The sequence below is a fragment of the Mesocricetus auratus genome, unplaced genomic scaffold, assembly GCF_017639785.1.
Source record: "Mesocricetus auratus isolate SY011 unplaced genomic scaffold, BCM_Maur_2.0 Super-Scaffold_4256, whole genome shotgun sequence".
Classification (NCBI taxonomy): Eukaryota; Metazoa; Chordata; class Mammalia; order Rodentia; family Cricetidae; genus Mesocricetus; species Mesocricetus auratus.
In genome coordinates, this window is record NW_024429182.1 from 102072266 (window position 1) to 102096875 (window position 24610).

The 24610-nt window shown below is 46.2% G+C and overlaps 1 protein-coding gene across 13 annotated transcripts in view; it reads right to left on the reverse strand.

The window, feature by feature from the left end:
• Positions 1-24152, reverse strand: part of Tenm4 (teneurin transmembrane protein 4) — a 735641-nt gene extending 711489 nt beyond the window's left edge. For 11 of the 13 annotated variants that reach the window (XM_040728368.1, XM_040728396.1, XM_040728393.1 and 8 more), the window contains exon 1: positions 23770-24150. The gene's annotated coding sequence lies outside the window, so the exon portion shown is untranslated. Of the gene's footprint in view, positions 1-22052; positions 23250-23769 lie in introns of those variants that run through there. The other 2 variants (XM_040728397.1, XM_040728363.1) reach the window with 2 other exon arrangements.
• Positions 24153-24610: the final 458 nt, after the last annotated feature.

Below are 24610 nucleotides of genomic sequence, written 5' to 3' on the forward strand. Positions count from 1 at the left end.
AGATCCATCCCTGGAATATCACCCTCTGCTTGAGTCCTGCTGAAATAATTTGACTTCCCATTTATCCACTGTAGTACATACATGCACCTAAAATGTCCTCTTTTGTCAGCATGACTAATACCAATCACCCTTCAATAGAGCTCAGGCTTTATCTTCTTCTCATGTCTATGTGTGTGTTGTGTGTGTGTGCTTGCATATGTACAGGTGTACATGGATGTAGAGGCCCAAGGCTGACTATGGATGCCCCCTTTGATCACTCTGTACCTTATTGATTAAGGGGATATCTCTGAACTGAACCCAGGGCTCACCAATTTGGCTAGTCTAGCTATCCAGCTTGCTGTAGGGAATCCTTTGTCTCCACTTGGGTACCCTCTGTCTCTGCCTGCGACATGCTAAGACTACAGGTGAGCTGCTATGTCCATCCAGAATTTATATGAGTGCTAAGGATCTAAATTCCAGTCCTCATGTTCGTAGAGCAAGAGCTTTGCACACTGAGCCATAGCCCCACCAAGCTACTTCTTTTCAGTGAGACCATCCCTGACTGCCTCTAGGCAGAGGTAGCTCATCTGTGTGTGAAGGGATACTTACACCCTTTGCAGCCACTGTATCATGTGGCTGTCTTCCAGCAAACTATGCTTTTCTTGGAAGCAGGTGCTGTCCCTTCCCCTGACTCTGTCTACCACTGTGCCTGGAAAATCAGATGTCCTCTACAAATGTTACTTGAAAGGAATGATTCAGCTGCCATATCCCCAAAGAGGAATTCCACCTTGTGTTGAACCACAGCTGCGTCACCTGAATAAATAAACAGTCTCCCTAGGTACCCCACGCAGGAAGTTAACTTCATTGGATTGTTTATGCCCTGGGTCATATCTATCATAGGCTTAGTTCAGAAATGTTTGAAGCATAGGATGGAATAAAGCCCATCAGGACAGCAGCTGAGCCATATCCCTGCCACCGCCGGTACAAGCCCACAACTAAGGTAGTCAACGGGATTTAAACACACACACACACACACACACACATGACTTTTCAAAAACACATAGCGAAGAATTCAAAACAACTCCTGCAAGCCATGGTAATATGGAATTAAAAACTGAGGTGCCTCCCTCTGCATTGCTGAGTCAGTGGCCTTTGTCTGCTCTATGACTCACTCCAAGGCTTACCAGCCACCTGAGCAGCTGCGGAAGCTAAGGTTCACACCCTCAGGAAGAGTTGTGATCCTCCTCCTCCTGTTCACATGGGCACCCACAGCAACCACAGCTCTGGGATGGGATGCGGTCTCCTAGCTCTCTAGGAGACAACTGGGACATCCCATTGCTCTTTCCTCTGAGTCAGGGACACGTAATGAGTACAGGAGGAAAATGAGATCTGCAATCAAAAAGCATGGACCTGACACTGCACCATCACCCTTGTAGTGAGCTAATGTGCCACCACATGTCACTAGCCATGGGTCATGTTGCTTAAAATTTCCCAGCCTTTTTTCCTTAGTGAAAAAGAACCCATCTCCTGGGTTGGTTGTAAGGAAGTAACAAGGTTAGGGTTGGCCATATGGTCAGAGTTTAGACATGTTAGACATCAATGTTCATCCAAGTCTTGACCCTGTGTCCCCTGAAGAGGCTTGTTGGTTAAATATAATTCCTTTCTATCCCCAGCAATGTGGATGTGACAAATCACCCCTCAGTTCCCTCTAGATCCATGATAGGGTTTGAGAATGAGACTTTCCATGTGGTATTTTGTACATGTACATGTGTACCTATGAGAAGGAGGAAGGAGGGGAGAGGAAGATTTTTAAGTTCCCTTAATAGAATAAAATTTCAATATTTTTATTCTAATCCACTGTGTATTCTTTGCTTCGTATGTATTTCAAAAGCTTATCTTTGCCTTTTAGCTCTTTCACCAGCATAAATCCTCCCCAAAATACAGTAAAGGTTATTTCCCTCCTGATAACATACAAAAAAAATGTTAAGTGCTTATTCCTTATGTTTAAATTTTTTGATGTTTCCTATAAGATACAGTGGGAAAGGGCAGAACAAAGCCTTACTCTGTCTGAGAAGCTAAGATGTCAGAAAGGGAGAGAGGCAAGATGGGTTTTGGGGGGAGGGGAGGGCATGCGTTCCAGTCAGATAAATCCAAGCTCAATGATAATTTTACCCACAGTATGTCCTTAGAGACAGACCTTAACCTGTAAGAGAAGATCCATTAGGCTCCTGCAGTATTGTGTGTGTCACATGAGACGAGCTGTGACACACACATATGGAGACATCTGCCACACAGGATTGACTCTGAAAATGTGACTTTCCTCTTCCCTCCACTTTGCAGAATCATAAGATGAGATGTTGGAAAACATACCAGCTAGTTTCTTCTTGTAAAACTTAAAACCAAAACATTTCATATAAGAAACCATCTTGGAAGATAAGGAGTCACTCCATTAGTCTGCATGTTTTCATAAATAAAGTCATGGCAGGAGCACTACTGTCTTAATATGCACATGTATACTTGAGTGCGTGTGCACGCATGTGCGTGCTCATGTGTATGTGAAGGAGAATTGAGTATTTCATATAGCTATCTAAAATTTAATAACATGGAATCTGCCTGTGTTGAATATTACTTTATTTAACAGAATGCGATATCACTTGATAGAGTCATAAAGTGCAGTCCTACCAAAATACAGCTGTTATTAACATTGCTAACAGCTATTTTATCCTGGAGAATGTTATTGAAACCATAATGATGGACACTTTTAAAGGAAGTTGTTCCTAGCTAATTTCCAGAGGCCATCTCCCCCAGAGACTTCATATCACAATTCTAACTGAGGGTTCCCACATGCTAGAATGAGGACTTTAAAATACTTAGAAGAGAGTCATCTTGGGGTCACTGATAATTAAAGAGGAGCTGGAAGAATAGAATAAGGAAAATGTCTAATCTCTGACTCTGAAATAAAGAAACAGATAACATTGGGGCAGCAGCAATGAGACCATCCCAATCTCCAGCAGGATTCTTTTCAGCCCAGATGTCTATTTCAAATGCCCATGAAAAGTCTATGATAAACTTTAATTATGAGTAACAGCAGATAAGAGCCCATCTCCTTGCTTCTCATTGTTACGGGTAGTTTGAAGCTGCCAATCATTACCCCCTCAAAAAGACCCAAGATACAGAGGCTGGACAGTAAGGGAGGGGCTCCATCCGCTCTGCACATGCCCGCAGAGATGATAGACTCAAGTTAAAATGCCCTAGAGAGCTGCAAAGTGCACCGAACTGGCTTCCCACTACAGCTACCAGCAATCTCCCTGTGACGCAATACACAGGAACCGCGAGGCCCCTCCTCTTCCCACTCTTCAGCCTTCTGAGGCTCATCTTCTCACCTCTGTTCACCTTCATACTCTCCGAGGTGGGGAGCACGTGTGACCTGGCATCCTGTAAGCCAACAGGTGACGCGAGCCTATATGTACATGTGATAGGGTACAGCAGGGTGTATGGGACCTTCCGGTAGAAACAGCAACAGTTCTGGGAGTCAGAAAGACAGGTGTATATGAAGACCTCGACCCCTACCCTTTCGGCTGGGCTCCATCACACAAGCTACCCAGCCTCTCTGTCTGAAAAAAAATGGAGACAAGACATCTGCCACCTCCCTTTAATAGGAGACCACTGGTTCTTACAGGACACCGGATGCTGTCATTCTCCAGAAAGAAAAGCAGAGGGCCTACAGTCAATGTCTGTCTGCCTTCTTGGTTTCCTATAAAACAACTCCCTCTGCCCTGGAAGAGAAACTTGCTGCAGAGGCCAGCTGGGAAAGAAAAATGTTAAATAATTCAGAAGCACTAACATCAAGTCTGATGTCGGTATAAAAATAGTTACAAAACACGGTACTCTTCGTGTTTTTATTACAACTACCTCAGCTCCTTGGTAGAGACAGGAGGAGTGAGGGTCTGGCCTGGGGTGGGGGTTGAGGGTTGGGAGTTTCCTAGGCTTCATCTGACCTTTCTAATGAGTAATTTTTGTGTGAGAGCAGGGCAGCCATTTGCTTGTCACAGCTATATTTTAAAACTGCCTTCTCATAGGCTGCTTTATTTTTAAAACCAAAGTGTGCTCAGCTGGGCTGCTGGAAGCATGGGGAAAGCTTTCTCTACATCTGGTCTTCTTGTACACCCTCCGAAGATTCCAGGCCCACTCCCAAAGAGAAAATTCTAAAGAGAAGACTAGTAAGACCATTCTAAACCCAGTCTCTCAAGAAATCTAATGTCACAGGCCTATGTCATTCATAAAGATATCTACCTATATTATCCCCTAGAACTCTCCAAAAACCCCACAGCAGATGCAAACCTCCATGTTTTTATAGAGGAGGTTTGTGGAAATGAAGGGACTTCCCCCACAAAGTTCCACCTAGTAGGCAGGGACTTGCTGAAGCAGTCTGGCTCTCACTTCCTGGCCTCTCCCCTACACTGTCCACAAGAACAGTGTGTGTGTTTTGAAAGGGTCTCCATGAAATATTCAACCACATTCTTAGCTTGTGGCTGCCCCTTCCAGACCCGATCTGAAAGCTTCCTCGGGGCAATTTCTCTGCAGAGGAGCTGTGCAGAAAGAAATTTCCAGTCTGTACTTAACAAGATGGGGAAACAGCGATTATTGTTGGCCTGCCCCGGGACACAGGGCAAGTCCACACACATCTGGAGCAGAGGGCCCTGGGAGAATTAAATGGGAGGCCAGAATGAAACTTACCTCTTCTAGAAACTAAGAGGCCACTGGGTCTATTTCACAGGGAAGAAAGGGTGATGAGCAAGTGAGAATAGGCCTGTGGGGGCAGACGGAGGAGGGAGAGTAACCCTGACCACAGTCGTTCACGTCCTTACGGAAAACATGTTCTCATCTTTCCAGTCCGACCACAAGCTCTTCTTTCTTTTGGAAGCTTCTCCTGTCTCTGCCAGGCACCGTGGGAATGAGAGTACTTTCCCAAATGCATCTGCCCTGAGCCAGGCTCTATGCTAGAAGCTCGACTGGAGTTCTCTCATTTAGTCCTTAAGCTGGTCTTGTTACCACATAGTCAAGAGGAAAACACTAAATCCAAGAGTTTAGGTAACTGGCCAAAGGTCACACATGTCAGCACAGTGGTTCTCAACCTGAGACAATCTTGTATTCCTCCTTTTAGGTGACATTTAACAATGTCTCAGAAAATGTTGCCTGTCACTAGTGGTGGAGAGGCTCCAGAATCTTAGTGATACAGAGGCCCACAATGACTCTCCTACAATGCGTGAGACAGGCTAGCGCAACTGAGAGTGACGCAGCCAGTTGTGCCAGGGTTAAGAAAACCTCAGGCAGAAATGGCTGAGGTCAGCCTGACTCCAACTGGGTGATTTAAATACTCTTGAGCCCTGGATTCAGCCTACTCCTCTGTCCTCTTACACCACAGGTAGTCCAAGTGGGAGCTCACTCAGCAACCTCTTGTTGATTAACCAGTTCTATTCTATGACGGTGCCCAGGACCTTGCTGAGAAACCCCACCAAAAGAAACGAGCCATTCTTGCCCTGAATCTTAGAAGAAAACATCAAGTGTTTTTCTAGCCCCGGCAGAAACCTCAACCTCCTTGCTCTCCTCCAGAGATGAGAGGCTCACTCCTGCCACAGTACTCCAGCACTTAATGAAGGAGCGCCAGGCAACAGAGCTGAAGACAGCTTTTCGTCCAGCCTAGCCTCCTTCAGCAACTAAATCCCTAGAGGAATAACTGCTGAGGGACCCGTTGATGAGCCCATAAGAAACTGGCCCTGATGTCTTGCCTACATACTGCTTGAGTATTGAAGTTAAAGTCAGGCAGACTTGGCTCCATTGTTTACATAGAAGACAATGGAGCATAAAAAATACTACTGGCAGAGTTGCTACTCTGGGAGCGCACGCACTCACACACACACACACATACATACATACACACACACACACACACACACACACACACACACACACACACTACCATTTCTTTGCACATGCAAAACCTAACTATCTTCATTGGCAGACTCTGCTGCAGGGGACCTGGCTGTCTTTCCCTGCCTCTGGTATGAACTTTGTGACACCTGCTGGCCTGCCTCTGGAGTCCATTTCTGAACAAGTGAACTTAATTTCATGATGAGTAGGGGGATGGAAAACTGAGATGGGTGACAACAGACCAAGAAATGGCAACCATGAGAGTTACCATGGCAATACGTTAAACTTGAAAAGTTCTAAGAATGTTCTGGAAACTACAGGCAGGCCTGAATATGTGTGGTGTGTGTGTGTGTGTGTGTGTGTGTGTGTGTGTGTGTGTGTGTGTGTGTGTCTATTTTGATGCTATGAAGCTGTCACCAAAACTCTAGTCTGGAATGAATTTTCCCATACTACATGTATATTTGCATCTTAACAGAGAGCTTTAAGGAGGCCTTCCAAGAGCTCAAAATAAATTTTTTCAAAGTAATTTTGAAAACAAGGTTTGCTTCAGCAGTGATGGTCTGTGTCTGCCCAAAGGTCTGTCTGAAAATTCAGTGACCTCTAGAGATGGGACCATTTTTTTTTCTGCCACTGGGCAAGATCCCCCCACCGCCATTTCCCATGAGCTAAGTAGAAACCTCTATAGGAGGAACATTTGCTTTAGGGCCAGGTGTATTTGTTTATGGACCCTGTTCTCTGACTCACTGTGGCTCAGGACTTTGGGCGAGGTGCCTGACCTCTCTGAGACACCTTTGGAAAGAAGACCTCACTGTGGGAGGGGGCAGGGTTGCTGTTATAGACATCTCATTGTCCCCCACTGCCACCACAAGACCTGTACTAAACTGATAACCAGTGAGGTGGTTCAGTGGGAAAAAGCATTGGCTGCTAGGTTACATGACCCGAGCTTGATCACTGGGAGCCCCATGGTATAGAGAACTGACTCACAGCATGTCCACCGATAACCTTACAGAAGAACATATGCATCTACCCACCCATATTCATGCACACATAATAAATAAATTAAAATGTGATCTTAAGAAGACCTCACTGGGTCTGTTGTGAGTACTAAGTGAGGCAATGCAGGCTACATGCCTTGAACAATTCAACAAAAACACTAAATGGGATGACCTTGTCAGACTCATCTGTCAAGGCACTGGGGTTTCCTCTGTGAAGGCAAAGATCTCTACTTTCATGGAGATTAATAACATTCACAAGAGATTGAGATGAACAAACAATGGCTGGACCAGACATGAAAACAGATCTGTGACCCAGCACTTCAGTAGCAACTGGCCAAATTGATCAACAACCCTAATCCTCCAGCTTTCCTAACTTTTGTCCCCAGAAGGAAAATCCACTTTCTAAATGAGTCTCATAGGATGCTGACTTCTAGTTGGCCCCCTTCCCTTGGCAACAGCCTCCAATCAGAATCCTGAAGCCTCCCCTGCTCTCACTGTGAGGCTGACTACTCACTCCCCTGGCTGCCTTTGAGGTACTGACAAAGGCAAGTGATGGTGGCTGACTCCCTTGTTACAACAAGCTTTGAATAAACAGTCTCTGCCTGTGCCTATTTGGGTAGTCTTTATTCATTTTCAGCCAATAAGTGTAATAAATAAGTAAATTGCATAGCATGTTCTGCCCTTGACCCACCTCCTCCTTTCAGATTATTCTCAACATAGCAGCTATGGTGATCTTGTTAAAAAACACTAGAGCATAGCATTTAACATGATGGGAAGAAGCAAATATATAGTAGGGTTAGAGACGCGTGGAACAGTAGAGAATGGGTGAGTGTAAGGTTCTGACTGCTACTAGATTGTCAGGGTGAGGCTTGATAAGAAGGGAATGTTGGAGTAGAGACCAGAAGGTGGGGAATTACCCATGGGGATATCAAGGGGAAAAGCATCCCAGGAAAGAGAACAAACAGCCTTGAAGCAAGAGTAGACCTGATGCTCTACAAAGTGAGGAAAAGAGTGATTGAGGCAAGAGGCAGGTGGGAAAGAATGTTGGGGGTGCTTTGTGGACTTTGAAAGCATATTGGCCATTGCACTGAGGCTTTCTCACCTGAGCAGAGGAGGGACAAGACCAGAGTTATATTTTAATATAGGATTTGTATATAGATGTATTAATAAGATCACTCTAGTAGCTATGATGACAAGAAACTGCAAGGGAAAAGGACAGACTGGAAACCCAAGGCAAGAAGATGCCACTATCCAGATGAGAGAAGATGAACATAGACCAAGATGATAACAGTAAGGATGATGAAAATATGCCAGTTTCTGGGTCTGTTTTTGAAGGTGAAGCGTCATAAGATCTCCAGATGGTTCTACATTCAGACATGGAAACAGAAAATAGACACTAAAGGTGACTCCAATGTTTGGGACTTATGACACAGATGATGTAGTTCCCACTGGTCAAAATAGGTCAAAGAGTATAGCAGAACAATTTTTGAGGCAAGAATGAATTTTGGACACATCAAGTACAAGATAGTTATGAGATTATTCAAGAGAAATATCAAAGAGGTGGTGGGATCATGAGGCTAGAGTTTGGAGAACACTCTGCAAGTACCTTTCTTCTTTTCTTTGCATGCTCACCTATCCAGAAATTCTGGAAAGATTATGTGATCTGTGTTCAGCTGTATCAGCTGTTGACCACTTCACCTAGCATGACACAGTTTTAGACACACATCCAGAAGAAGAGCACAGTGAAGTTGTCTGCTCTAAGTTCTCCAGAGACACCCTGTTATCCACAGCAAGTGACAGTCTCTACAACTCCCAACCTAACATAGAAATGATGGATGAAAACATCCTTAATCAAACTCCACCCAGAGTAGAAGAACCTAGTTTGCACCTTGCTCCATGAATAGCATGTTTCAAATGCTCTGAAGTGCTACCTCATCTTTGACCTAGAAATTTCAAGTAAAGGAAACAGGTGAAAGGAACTAAATAGAAGATCCCACAGTCATGCAAACTCAGCACTATTTACAGTGGTAGACAACAGTAAGAAATTAGAGAAATAATGGTGAATCCTTATGATGGAAAATTACGAACAAATGACATCCTGGAGAAAAAAATATAATGGCATGGGAAATCATCTTAACATTAAAGTCAGAAAATAATGTGTATAATTTGTTCTATGTGGTAGGGGTGAGCAGAAATAGAGGAAGATTAGAATTTCAGGTAAAGTACCAGAAACCTGGTAACTGGTGAACATTAGTAACCCCAGTTCCAGGGGATCTGAAGCCTTCTTCTGACTCCCATGCATGTAGTGCACATAGATACATGCAAGCAAAACACTCAAGCACATAAAATAAAAGTAAATAAATCTAAAAGGTTTTTTTCAGTGACTTGCACATAAAACCAATATTTGCAATAAGACCAAAACATTGGAGAGAAATGTTGTTTGTATAGCTACAGGGATGTATGCTGTTTTTACTTTCTATCTGGGTTACCTTAGGCTTTCTAAATGTCCTGGTGTTAATGTGAGTTGTTCCTATCATGAGGGAAAAAACACATAAATAAACATATGGTTTTCTTTTCATTTTAATAGTGCAGAAAATTGAACCCATTGCCTCATGCATGCTAGGCAATTGCTCTTAGCACTCAACTGTATTTCCTGCCCCCCAAAATGAAAAAACTATAACATCTTTAATGTGATACTTTAATAATAAAATTGCTACCTCCTCCACGATATGTCACACGGTTTAATAGATTTAAGGATGGTAAGGAAGCCTGGAGAGCAGAGTATTCCAACTGTAAATGTAATTGGTCCCTAGCATGCCAATGATGGCCACTGTTTACTATGTTGACTGGTTCATTGCAGCTACCACTACAAAGACCACAACAACCATGACAACCAGACATGCATGGCTGATAGACTTCATTTGCTCTATGACAGTCCACAACTGGTACTTATGGACTTGGGGAGATGAAGAGGAGAAAGTAGAAACAGAGTGGAAAATCAAGATTTCAGAGACCTGCTCAACAAAGAAGAGGTGTCTATCATCAGCATTTGTATCTCCAGAAGGCTCCTCAGAAACAGACTCTCAGGTCTACTCTCAAATTTGCCGAATAAGAATCTGTGTGTGTGGTAAGGGGTCTATGCATTTAGAGGCCAGAGATCGACATTGGGTGTCTTTTATCTCTTGGTACCTTATTTTTGAAACAGTCTAGCATTGAAGCTGAGGCTCACCATTTTCACCAGCCTGGCTGGTCAGGGAGCTTCTGGAATCATTCTGCCTCTGCCCTCTCCATTGAGTGTTACAGGAGCAGGCCAACATGCCCAGCTTTCCCATGGGTGCTAGGGATCCAAACTCTGGTTCTCCTGTTTGTGTGACAAGCACTTTACCCACTGAGTCATCTCTGTAACCCTGAGAGCCTTCATCTGAACAAGTCTTGAGCTAGTTCCTACATGCTATAAGGCATTTCTTGTTTGTTATTTGTTTTGTCTGTTTCTTAGGACATGCCTTCCTGTGTTGTCCAGACTGGCCTTGAATGTGTGATCCTCTTGCCTTATAATCCAAAGTTGTTGGGACTAGAGAAATGGACTGTTACATTTGACTTTAAAAGGCCTCTCTATAATACAACTCACTTTCCTTGTTTGACATAGATTTGAGAAGATATCAAGAAAAATGCATCCAAAGGAATGATTTCTTATTTTTTATTATTTGTAGTAACAGTATTCACATGTATTTGTGTGTGTCCCACACATGACTTGGAAGAGGACATATATGACAAGGCACATGTGTAGAGGTCAGGGGACAACTATGTAGAATACACTATCTCCTTCTACCTTTACATTCACTCCAAGGAACATAGTTAGGTAATCAATCTGGCATCCATAGCAAGCACTGTTCCTAGTTAAGTCATCTTGCCTACCAAGGACGTCTGCAAAATTGTAGTCATCTACAAGATGTAAAAGTTCCCCAAGTCCCCCAAACTGTAGAGCCTTCAGGTCCTTGCACAAAGCCCAGTCTTTGGCACAACTTTGAGAGGTTACTACCATGAGATTTACATTTGACATGCTCAAAGAAATGAGACATCTCTCTTCTACCTGGAGAATCAGAAAAGCCCTCACAGGCTGGGGGAAACTGTGCAGGAGTGGTAAATGAGCACAGCCAGGAGAGAACATAAAAAGAACAGAAGTAGCCCAAAGGCCTAGTGTAAGACCTCCAGGCAAGGCCTTCCTTCCAGCATGCAGAATGCAGCTGTTGCAGAGAACAGAGCAGGCCAAGGGAGAAAGAAGGCTGACTCTCCCATCGAGATGCTCCAGTTTGCCAGAGGCAGGGTGGAGGGCAGAGCAAGAAGCGTTGATTATCATATTCTAGTCCCAAGGCCTTAGTGAATTAGGTCACTCACCTCATACATAAATTACTCAATGTGGGATCCTTTCTGTGTCTTCGAAAAGGGGAAGAAACTAATGTTTAACGAAGCTCCACTCTATGGATCATTTCTCAGCCCTGGCTGCACTTTTGTGATCATGGTGGTAGCTTTGGATGGTTCCCTCCCCTCTGCCACTACCACCAGCACCACCAGCAACACACACACACACACACACACACACACACACACACACACACACACACACACACACACACAACACTCATGAGGAGAAGGACTGGTCTCTGGTAAGAACATCCCAGGTGAGTCTACTGCAGAGATGGGGCTAGAAACCCCTGTCAGGCACTGTAATGAAACCAGAGCTAGCACTGAACAGTCATTTGGAGAAGCAGGTAGAGAGGATCAAGCTGGTACAGGGAGCAAAGAGACAGTTGATACTGGCCAAGATCTGCTCACAAGAGATGGCTGGCTTTCTGCTTCTACAGGTATCTTCATTATCAATAGGCAAGGATGCCAAGGTCCTCCTGGAACCAAGCTTGTACAACCTTGCAGCCAGTCTCTTCAAATCCTCCTGTGTCTCCGATCCTCCCAGCCCAGACCTGTGCCCACCACTGAATTGCACTGACAAACTTCAGATCAGGCCAGAGGACCCAGAGCTGAGCGGATGAGAGAATAACAAGAAATACACCAATGCCAGAAGCCACCATTGGCACAAAGGACCCTGACCAAGATACTACAAAAATACCACACAAGTGCTTTAGAGACAGACTTCTATTTTCCATTTTATTACTGAAAAGAGGGAGGATGATCAGAGGATTTCTATGCATCTTGTTTGAATGTTTGCAGCTGCTAGGTGACAAGAGAGAATTCAGCATTCACTGTACTGGTATTTCCCCAGTCTTGCAAGGCCACCAAAAGCACTCTAAAAACCACAGCACAAGATATAGACATCAGCAATTAAGGAGAAAGGAACCCAGAACTTCTCTGTGGCCCAATCAATTATTTCCCTTCCCTTTGTGTTTCTGTTTGCTTGCTGCGGAGCTGAGGATTGAACCCAGAGCCTTGCAGTGCCAAGCAAACCCTCTACTACTGAGCTAAAAGTCAATAAATCACTTTTAAGGTTCTGGGAATAATCATGTTGACTCAGCAGTAACAAGGACTCCTAAGCTTGTCATGAATGATCTTTCCCAATAACCATGCTAACAACCCTGCCAACTTCTCAATTTTATTCCCATTTGATGAACAGAGAAACTAAGGCATCCAGACATTAAGTAGCTTGTCAAGGTCCCACGGAATGAAGGCATTAAAACTGGGAGTGGTAACTCAGTGCCTCTTTCAGATGCCTGCCTGGGTGGGGGAAGAAAGTTTGGGAGGAAGGTTTGCAGGGAGTGTAGTGATCTATAGCCCTAGACACTGCCTGGAATGTGGTTCTAAACTGAGCCTCACTGCCACTGTCACTTAGCAGCTCGGGACTACTTTTTAGTTAGGGGCCCTTTGGGTTTTAATCAGACAACCCTGTGAACAAGGAGAATAAGGCATTCCAGCTTTATTTATTCCTTGGGAGAGAGGAGCAGCAAGGATGGGGACTGGTTAGGGACTTACAGAGCATTTCAGTGCTATGCACTGAAGGGAAGCCTATAAACACAATGGACCAGGCGGAAGACAGCTTCCTTCCTAGTCTGTACCAGAGACAGATGGGGACCACAGGCAGCCACATCTGTACCAGATTCAGCTCTGCCAATCAGAAGCCTGTCACATAAGGATCAAAGAACCACTAGACACCTTCTCCCTTTCTCTGGAGAGTGGGGATCCCCCAAATCTCTAGGGAACATAATGAGTGTACTTCCTAGACAGTGCACACAATGCCATCTGCATCTTTACCTGCTTGGGTCATATCTTTACTAAGGTGAACACTGAGTCCTCACTGCCATGAGATGTGAGGTTGATTTACTGCGCTCTCTATTATTAATAGATGAGGACAGTGAGGCACAGAAGGTTTACCCAAGGTTTCCATGCCAGGACGGTGGTAGCTCCAGGTCTGAATGCCAGTTCTTCCCCTGAACACAGTCTCCAAAGCTGATGTTCTTTTCATTAACCTACCCTGCTCATCTGGGTCACCTCAGTGTCCTCCTTTCCCTCCCTCCCTCTCTCCCTCCTTACTTCATTCCTATCTTTCTTTTTTCTCCTTCTCTGAGCATAATGCTTGCCAAGTTGGCTAGACTAACTGGCAAGTGAACTTCAGGGATCTCTCCTCCCCAGTTCTGGGAGAGCCAGCAAATGCTCCAACCAACTTCATACATGCATGACACCTGGGGTTCCAGGCTGTAATCCAGCATTGTGGAGGTGGAGACAGGAGGATTCCTGGAGTTTGCTCCCCAGCCATTCTAGCTGAATTGGTGTCTTCAAAGTGCCATAGAAGATCATGTTCCAAAAAAATTGGGTAGGGGATAACTGAGGAATATACCCACTGTCAACCTCTGGCCTCCACAAACATACACACACATATAAACAAAAAAAGAAAAGTAAAAATATACACATGTATAAATAGGGATTCAAAAATATGGTATTTAGTGGGGGTTTATTCGGTTTTGATTTTTTTTGAGACAGATCTCACTATGCAGCAGGGATGACCTCAAACTTATGATCCTCCTGACTCAGGCTATCGAGTCCTGGTATCATAGTCATGGATCATAGTCATGCTCCATATTGACTGCTGCTTTTGAAAACATGATTCGTGACACAGAAAAATGTCATCAATTATGTTTAGGCATTTCAGCCACATGCTCACTGGAGTTAGGAGGAACATACTCAATGCTTTTATTTTCACTCTAAGAAGTCTATACTTCTGCTACTATTTCAATGTGGTTGAAAAACACTAATCTTACTGGGTATGGTGGTACACACCTGTAATCCTAGCACCTGGGAGGCTGAGGCAACAAGGCTGAAAGATTATCACTAACCTGAACTACTTAGAAAGTAGCTTATAGCTTAGGCTATAAGCTATATAGCAACCCTGATTCTAAATATATATATACGTGTGTGTGTGTGTGTGTGTGTGTGTGTGAGAGAGAGAGAGAGAGAGAGAGAGAGAGAGAGAGAGAGAGAGAGAGAGAGAGAGAGAGAGAGATACAGATATAGACGTAGACATAGACACAGACACAGATATAGAGGTAAGGAAGCAAGGAAAAGAGAAGAAAACTCCAAACAACTTTAAACTTTTTATAGTATCCCACCGTCTAACTACATGGTACTTTGTCCAGTCCATTCCCTACTCTTTGTTTAACTATTAAACAACACTGCAGGAAACATTGCTATTCTGAAAACTTCTATGCCTGTCTCTGAATGTCTCCTTTGGCTAAGCCCCTAGTATTGGAATACTGGACTAAAGGGAGTAAGTGTTTCTGAGACTACTGACACTTACTGTCCAATTACTTTCCTAAAAAGAGTACATTCATTTACATTTCCACCAGCAGGGATGGAGAGTACCTGTCTCCCACCATCCTCTTCAGGAACCAGCATTGTCTTAAAAATAATCTTGGCTAGTAAGAAAAGTAATAAATAATAGCACGGGCCTTCAAAGAGGCACAGGGTGCTAATCTCACAAGGGCTGTATGCACTGCCAGGATCTGAGTTCATTATTTGGTGTCTAGAGTTGGCTCTCTAACGGTCACCCTGAAGTGTTGTGCCACAGCTTGAACTACTCGGTATTCTTCATGTGACAGCCAGTTTGGGGAAGTTTTAAATTTGAGTTCCATGAATGGCAAGGATTTTTGTCTTAGTCTTTGATTTTCCCCATCATCTAACTTGGTGTTACTTCTAAGAACTTTCTACAACTATGGAAGCATTCTATAACTGCAGTATCTATTATGGTAGCCACTATCCACAGGTGGCTCTTGGATCCCTTAAAAAATGGCTTCTGCAGTTGGGGAAATGGGAGTCTTAGTTCTGTTGCATGTTAGTTAAACTTAACTTCAATCATGACTAGTGACCACTGAGCTAGATTATGTAGCTCGGTGCTATCTATTGCACTGTAGTACATACTACTGAGGGAATAACTCATGTAGTCTCCTAATTCCACCTGCCACTACCATATTTCCATCAGGACAAGAGTTGGCCTCTTACCCCCTCAGCTTCGTCTGTCCATTTATTCTCTCAGATGGAGGCTAATGCTACTTATCAGTCATGTGGGGTCAGCTAATTAATGTTTGCAAAGAGCTGCATTACTAACTGGTTCTCAGAATAATTGCACCTTAATAAAATGTTTAAACAACCAGTTCTCGTCCAGAGGCCAATGAAGGCCTGGGTTTATTTAGTAAAATGCTGGTTTCTCTGACTCATCCTGAACTGGGTCCTTTCACTGTGGACCTTATCAAAACAAAACCCTCTCATTGGGAAGATTCTGCCAATAAGCAGATACTGAAATGGGCTTTCACTGTGGAGTTGCTATTACAAGTTTGATGAGTAAATTAATAGTATGAACAAGACTGGGGAGGGTGGATATTTACCCAACTTGAACAAATTGCTTTTAAGCTCTTAAGCACTTTAATTGCTTACTTGATAGTGAGGCACATTTGTAAACATCTTGATCTACTCCTAAAGTTGGTCCAGAAAAAAACAAACAAACAAACAAACAAAAGGAGAAACTCTTCTAAAAACAACCACTTTGTTAAGTGCTGGACTTTGATGATGTGGCATTCTAGAAAGTTTTATGGTTGCCATTCTATGGAACAGAGCAGGTGAGAGCTAGAGAGACCTACTATCAAATGTCAGTTCCAGACATGTGACCTTGGGTAAACTCTGCCTCCTTACTAAGCTTCCTCATCTGGGATGGAGTCCAATGGTACTTGAAAGGTGTTCCCTTGATTCTTGTCCCTTTCACTCCTTCACAACTTAGGACTATACCTGTCTAGCTGTGTCTGTGGAAATGAGAATGTCAGGGTTCAGGACCCATAGGATAGACAGATGCTCTCTTTATAATGCAAGTCCTCAAGTCTAGGAAAACTAGAATCTCTTGGTGCCTGAGGGTCACTATTGTCATATTCTAAAAGAAAACCAGAGAAGAAGGTGCTTGGAAACATTCTCCTCGGTATGGGCTTTGGACACAAAGCCTGGCATTCAGGAGCAAACCGATGAAAAGTGCAAGTTCTTGAGTCCACCAACCCACTGAACCAGAGTATGCCTCTTAGAGGGATTCTCATTTAGGTGTACACTTGTGCTCAACTCCGAGCAACACTAGTTCCCAATGCCCAAGGTGATTTCAGAGTGAGGAAAACTGGCTCTAAGAATTAGTGAGCTATATGCAAAGCTCTCACCCTTTTGTTTGACTTTCAAAGGGCATGAAACCAACAGTCATTTCACAGCAAATAAATAGACGTCTTCAGGGGAAAAATTGTTCATGTGTTTGTTGTTTTGACAGAGAGGCTTTCCATATAGCTCAGACTAGCCTTGAACTCACTAGGTAGCCCAGGCTAGCCTGGAATTCCTAACCTCCAAGTGCTGGGTTGCAGGTGTATACCTTCAGACTCAGTTAAAACTAATTTTTTTTGAAACCTCATTTTCAAGACGCTAATGATTAACTCATTGCACTTGGTATGCTCTGATGCTCCAAGTCCCGTGTCACAGAGCCAGCACAGGTCAGATGGGAAAAAGAAGTGGGCAGTGGCCACTGCTCTGTGGACTGCTTCACTTGCCTGTTTCTATCAAACAAAAGACAAGCCTGGATTTGAAGTTCAGACAAGACAAATCACAAAAACGTTCTCTCACTTTCCCCGATGAAACCAGAGTGTCACAGGTATCAAAGGCAACGTCTAAACATTGTCTGAAGTCAGAGGTAGTGACCAACAGAGCCACTCCATATATAGTGACAAGCTATCATCTAACAACCCTGAGGTGACCTTTTTACCGGATCTAAGGGAATTCCTGATTTCTCCTTCTGAGGATGGGAACACGTTGGAAATGGGAGGCTTCCCTTACCAGTTCCACAGAGTTCTTTGTTGTCTAGCCACAGGGAATAATTCGTTTCTGGGTCACAGAAAAGCAACACGGAAAGGACCAAAACTGACAAATGCACCCTCTGATTGAAATGGATCATGTACTGAGGGGACAAGATACCCAACTAATTTTGCTTTGGAGACAGCAAATGGTTTATTTACCATTGCCCTGGGATAGTGACGAGAACAAGGCGTTGATTTGCAGTGCAATGCTACTTGGAGGTGGGACAGCAAGGCTTCTTTGAGAACAGCCTCCTTCTCCATTGAGTCTTGTGGGGAGCTCCTAGGTCAACTGAAGGAGAGGGAAGAAGTGAAAAGCGTGGATCTACCCTCTCTGCAAGTCCTGGAAGACATGCTCACTTTTCCAGGGAACTGTTTGTCATTTATCATGGAGCCAACCCCACCTACAAGGCTGAGGAACATATTTACATATTGCAACTCCCCTGCTGGCTGAAGCACCAGAGAAAGTGGTGATTCCAAGACAGCCAGGGAAGAAAAATGTTCTTGGGTGGGAAAAAAAAAAAGGATTTGACTATCAGTTCAGCAGAACATCTCAAAGTTATGCAAATTCCCCATGTGAGGTTTGCTTGTCACCCCTACTTTCCTCTACCACCTCAGTTTCCAAGCATAGGGGGACTGGAAAGTAAACAGTCAGATTCTGGTTAGAAAAGATGTAGACAGCACAGTGTACCCTCCTGCTTCTCATGTGTGACAGAGCCTTGTACAGTACATGTCTTTGACTCTGCAGTCCTACTTTCTAGGAAACTGTCTTAAGGAAATGCTAAAATTCAGTGAAATTTGCAAAGCTGTCGATTGTGGTTATATTATAATAAAACACTAAAAGTAAGCAAGGAATCAAAAAGTGAGGAGTAGCTAAATAAAACATCTGGGCTCTATACTGCTGTGTGTGTGTGTGTGTGTGTGTGTGTGTGTGTGTGTGTGTGTACCTGCAGGAGGTTTACAACAGGATACATCTGTATGCTTTATCACTAAGTAAAAATAAGCATTCAAAATAGTAAAAATGTCACCTTACTTTTTCTGTACTCACAGTCTCAAGGTACCATACCAACAGCAAGCACTTATTTCAATTTTATTTTTGTCTTTGTTTGTCTGAATTGCTTCAATGACAACATTTTACCTAGGAAATCTGAGCAAAAACCTATAGAGAAAAAGGATGACAAAGTAATAAATATATAACACATTCAATGCACACCCAATATGTGTGTGTGCACTTATGTGTATGAACACATACATATACATGTATACACATTTAATTTTGTAAGTTTCATTATTTTCCTTTCGGAAAGTTACAAGGTTTGGGAATCCGTGTTACTTAGTGGCATGGGATCTGGCGCATGTTACTCTGCAAGTGACTCCTACTGCTGTCTACCAGAGCAAAGCAAAGATAGAGTGAGTCTGCTCTCAGTTACCACAGACTTGTGTGATAGATCATGTAAGAAGGCAGGTAAAAATTGGCCCTTTATACCTAAGGTTGACTTTGAGTTGCCCTGCTAGGCTTTTAGAAGCAAATCTGCAAGGGGGTGATTTAAATCCTGTTGTTCCTTTGTCTCACTGTTTAGAGTGATACATGTGGGAGAAGGTCCTGGGACTGGAGAACCCGAAAGTTGGGGCCTGGGCAGAGCATCGGTCTGTCAGTACAGGACAGACAGCTAAGGATTAAAGCAAGCATTTGCATGGCTGTGCTTATCCAGTCTCATTTTCCTTCCACCTCCATCACAGTTAAAGAGTGGAAACTGGAATCTTAAGCTGAGTCCCTCATTGGTGTTGTCCAACAGTCTTTCCCTTAAATTCCTAGCCACCTCTTTTCCCAGAGTTGTAACTTCGGGTCTGAAAATATCAGGTTATATAATACGCCAATCTGCACAAGGATGTAATTCTGTCAGAGAAAAGGGACCCAATGGAGCACAAATTCTAACAAAGCTGGAAATGACTTTTCTAAGAAAAGAGAAGATATTTTGGTTTCAAGCACTTGAAGCTGGTTTTAAATAGACTTTGGATGCGACGTTGCTGGTTCTTTGGGCACTGTTGATTTCCCTAACTAACCTCACCCAACAAAAGGACAACACTGGAAAAAGTTGAAAATAGTAGAACAGAAGCATCATCTGTGAAGTTTGTCAGGTTTAGTGGGCATCAGTGCTTACTTACAGCATCATAACATAGATGACATCATGACATTTTGCAGGGGAGAGAAGTGAACCTCACAAAGTAACCTGCCTAAGGCCACAGGGCCACAATCCCTAAGTGGTGGAATTCCCATCAATATCCTCCCACAAGATAACAAAAGACCTAAGGGATTATACTCAAAAGAATTAAGTTCTATTGAAACAGAGTCCTCAAACCCAATACCCACCCTTCTGTTCTGCGGGAACATCTGCTTACTACTTAGCATTCCAGTCCATTCCACTTGCTGTACTCTCAGGGTTCCTCCTTAAACTGAGCACTGGTTGTGACCTCCCCCCCAGGCAAGGATTGACTCCTTCCTTCACAGGGTGGTTTCATGGCTAAATGCCCAAAGCTTACGTCCACCCAGAGATGCCTTGATTAAAACCAGGACTGGCAACCCAAGAGTCGGAGAAATCTCTAGAGAACGGAATCTGTCTATCCCTGACACTTCCACCCAAGAACATGGTGATTTCACAAGCTACCCTGCTTCCTGTCCTCACTCACTGTGGTACCCATATCAGGAGGAGAAGCCACTGAACCTTAGGAGCAGCTACAGAGGCATCCACCACTTTAAACATGCACAAGGGCCTACTACTGACAATTAACAACTGGGAACAGACATACAGCACGGACTAACCCAGTCCCACTAAGAAAAAGACCTTTGTCACCCTCTCCAAAGAAAACAGATTCTTTTACAGTAGTCTTACAATGCTTAGAAATAGGAAATCCTCTGCACCTCTCTGTCTCTGTCTCAGTCTCTCTCTCTCTCTGTCTCTGTCTCTCTGTCTCAATCTCTCTCTGTCTCTCTGTCTCAATCTCTCTCTGTCTCTCTCTGTCTCTCTCTGTCTCTCTCTCTGTCTCTCTCTGTCTCTCTCTGTCTCTCTCTGTCTCTCTCTCTGTCTCTCTGTCTCTGTCTCTGTCTCTGTCTCTCTCTCTCTCTCTGTCTCTCTCTCTCTCTCTCTCTCTCTCTCTCTCTCTCTCTCTCTCTCTCTCTCTCTCTCTCTCTCTCTCTCTCTCTCTCTCTCTCTCTCTCTCTCTCTCTCTCTCTCTCTCTCTCTCTCTCTCTCTCTCTCTCTCTCTCTCTCTCTCTCTCTCTCTCTCTCTCTCTCTCTCTCTCTCTCTCTCTCTCTCTCTCTCTCTCTCTCTCTCACACAGAAAACTTGTCCTCACTGACATCACCTGTGAAAACAGTCCTTGTAACTTTAGCATAGAGGGAAACCTGCAAAGTACAGCTGCTGGGTGCATGAGGCGCACCCAGCGTCTTAAAGAAACTGATCAGACGTTGGAAGGGAGGGATATGTTCTGGAGACCCCAGCTGGGTCCAGCTCCTGGTGGGAACTTGGCTGCCACAGCTCGGGTTTCTGTGAGCAGGCCCCGCCCACTCAGCAGCCCCGCCAAACGCCAACCACAGATCAGGCCACCAAAAAGCCCAAAGCCGAAGGCGCCCAGTCCAGGTTGGCAGAAAGCTGAAGGGGGCCGCAGCCAACCCTGGAAAACCCTTCCCGGAGACTTTAAGAGGCGGGTGGAGCCGCGAATCACGTGGGGTCAGCAGTAGGGCTGGGGAGTTAAGTTCTGGGCCCCGAGAACTGGGAAACAGGTTGTCGCCGGACCCATCCCCACCCCCAAGCCACCCGGCCACGAACCAATTCCCGCCATGCCCTGGGAGCAAGCCCGGCCGCCTCTGGGGTACCGTCTTCCTTCCCCGGCCCCAGCGACTGATCCAGAGCCGTTAAAGCAGCCCAGGCGAAGGCGCCTTCAGCAAGGTCAGGACGCGACCGGCCGGCACCTGGGGATTTTTCCCAGCCCATCGTTGGCTTTGCAATCGCATTGTTAAGGATCATGGCAGATGCAGGAAATCCGAACAGCCCCACAGGTCTGCGCGATGGAGGATTTATTTTACAGAGCCGAACGCACTCCCGACAGACCCGGGATTTGGGGGGGGAGGGGATGCGGAGTTTCAGGACGCTGGAATGTGGCAAAAACAAACCCTCCCCACCAAAAGCACGCTATCTTCTGACTGGGGGAGGGAGTTCGGGGCTACTAAGGCCCAGACTTCAGCGTTCCGCAGGGTTCTGCCAGGGCTGAGATAGCTTTTCCCTCTACAGGCGAAAAACAAGATTTAAAAACACTCCACTAATGTGATTCTCTATCAAGGCCCATCAACGTGCGACAGGCTGCGGCAGCAAAAGGAGCGAGATGAGGGGTGGGGGCAGGTGAGCGCCATAGAAACAAACTGTTTTTCGTCCAGGAGGGAGGCAAGGGGACAGAGCCATATCATGCACCCATTCCCATTGCATCCGCATTAGGTAGATAAATCGTTGCTTAACACCCCAGAGGCAAATAGTCTACTTCCCAACCATCACCACCCCAACCTGGGCCTGAATACCTTGGGCACCTGGACATTTCTAAAAGGGACGGGGGAGGGACGCAGGTTTCTAAACAAGTGAAGGGAGGGGCGCCGAGAGGGGACTAGAAGATGGTCTTGGGGCTGCCTAAAACACCGATTTTCCTAAAACTACGTTCCCTGGAAGGCCTTCCAACATCCCCCTCCCCGAGTCACAAGGCTCCAAGGACTTAAAGAAACCCGAGTTCTGACCGGTTCCTCTTCGCAGATTAATCTTGGATCTCCACCCACTCAGTCACTGCTTCAGTAACCGGTTCCTTGGGGGCAGAGCTTTAGCATCCAAACCCATTTCAGAACTGGGCTCCTCGGAACAAGATGTCCAGATCTCCATATTCGAAGTGGATCTCCCTCCCTGGTACTTACAGTCCCCAAGCAGCAAAACTTTCAGCAAGAACCAGGAGCTAGCAATACACTTCTGGGTAATCACCGAGGCAGCTTATATAATTGTCCGCGATACTGTTCGCCAGATATCCTCCGTGCACGGCCTCACAGCTCAGCACATGGGCACCCTCTGGCCCCGGCACTGGAGATCGCGAGCGTGCCCCACAGGCGCCTTCTACAAAGCAGCAGGGCAATCTCCAGGCTAATGAAACGCCAATAGTGCGCTCAGATTCCCGCAAACCCGAGCTAACTCCTGGCGTCCCTGTAGCTGCGTTGGTGGCTTACAGTTAACTGCATGTGTACAAACCTTCTCTCCAGGGATGGGGAGGGGATGGCGACGGAGTGGGGGATTGGTGCAAGTCTGAGGAGGGGTTCCACATCTAACCTGAGCAAAACTCTCATCCACACAGAACCTGAGTTCAGAAACCATGTTAACATATCCCACTAAAAGGGATGCCAATTTCCAAAGTTAGACACCACGCAATAGAATTTCCAGTACTTTCCAACCTGATCTAGGCGGGGGCAGAGAAGAGGAGGGCAGTGGCCAGAGAAACCCACCTACGTACCCGCCAAGAAGCACTGACCATTCAAGCCATTCTTCACCCTCCCCCCGCCCAAGTAGTTAGCGGGATATTCTTGAATTACATGTGGACACACACACACACACACACACACACACACACACACACACACACACACACACATTCCGCTCCACCAGCTTCTGTCCGTTCCTCCAACGTAGCGACTGCATTTTTAAATCACTAGGAAAATGACTAAGGAGCTCAGAGATCACATTTCAATACACAGCACATTTCCTGAAGCTGGGGGTGCAAGTAGTCACACACTCAGAGAGTCCATCCAGCGCCTGCAGCCTCAACTCGCACCCAGACAAACCGAACGAGAAACAACGCAGACGACGAGCATAGGCAGAACCAGTGGGGTTGTAGAGGGCGTGCGGCTTGGGGGTCGCGTCCCCGGGTTCCCGGCACCAACCGCAACGCGCACGGGGGCCGCTGCAGCTGGCTATAACCCGCAGGGCAGGCTGCAGCACGGGAGCCCGGCGCCGCCTCGTGGGCTCCTCCAGCGCCCTCCGGGAATCTGGGGCGGACGAGTCTGCAGAGGGGCTGCGGGCGACTGGGCCGTGGCGGGGAAAGGGAGCCGGGTGCAGCAAACCAACCTGGACCGATCCTACCCGCGGTCCAGAGTTTAGGGCTGGCTTCCACCTCTCCACTCTACCCCAACAGTGGCTCCCAGGTTTCAGTCCGCGGCGGACTCCCGGGGTTGCGGTGACGGAGGCTCTGGGCTCCAATCTCCTTGCCTTGCCGGCAACCTAGACGCCCGGCTCTCCTTCTCTGCCTCCCTCCCTCCCCGGTGCAGAGCAAGGGTGCAGGCTAGCACCTCCCGGAGCCCTCAGCAAGCTGCATGAGCTGCCCGGACCTGCGAGCTCAGAGAGGGGCGACGGAGCTAGCGAGCCGCCGCCGTGATCCCCAAGGTGCTTTTTTCGGTAGAGCTGATCACGCCGCCTTACCGTGGCTGCAGGCTGCCACCGCCGGAGAAGCGGGGATGAGGACAGCGGGGAGGCGAGGCACTGTGCTGCGGGCTCCACCGTTTCACCAGCCGGATAGAAGCACCCAAGAAGGATCAGGTCCGGGTTCTGCGCTCAGCTCCGACGAGACCAACAATAGCTCCCGCAGGGAGCGGAGCCCCAGCGAGCCTCCAGCCCCACTCACACGCCGGGCTCCAGCTCCCGGCCGCTCCCGGCCGGCTTCCCTGCCAGCACTGCTGCCCCACATGAAACAGCTGCAATCCCGAGGATTCTGGGGGTTGGGGCGGGGGTGAGCGCGCGGGTGTGTGTGAGTGTGTGTGTTTAATAGCTTCCCTCCTCTTCTTCCCCTCCCTGCCTGCTCGCCTGCCTGCCTCGGTCCCCCACCCTCGCTCTCTTACACACAGGGCGAGCTAGCGAGTGAGACACACTCGCACACGCACACGCGCGCGCGGACACACACGCACACACACACACACACACACACACGCAGGTTACATGAATGGGAGGCGGGAGCCAATCCTAGGAACCCCCCCGCAAGCGGAGCTTGAAGCAGGGCTGCACCATGGCGCCTGGGGGCGCCACACAGGTGATGAGCCCCTCCTCCTGTGGCCACTCGCCCTTCTCTGCTCAAATGCCTCTGTTGTGTGCATGTCTTCCCTTATCTCCTTCCTCCCTTTCTCTGGGCTGCTTTCTCCATCTCCTCATCTCATTTTCTCTCTGGAATTCTCCAAGCTCTTAGTTGAGTATTTCTCTCGGATTTCTCTTTGACCCTCCCTGCTGGCTTCCTCACAGCCTTTCGAAAACTTTCTCCTTCCCTGTCCCT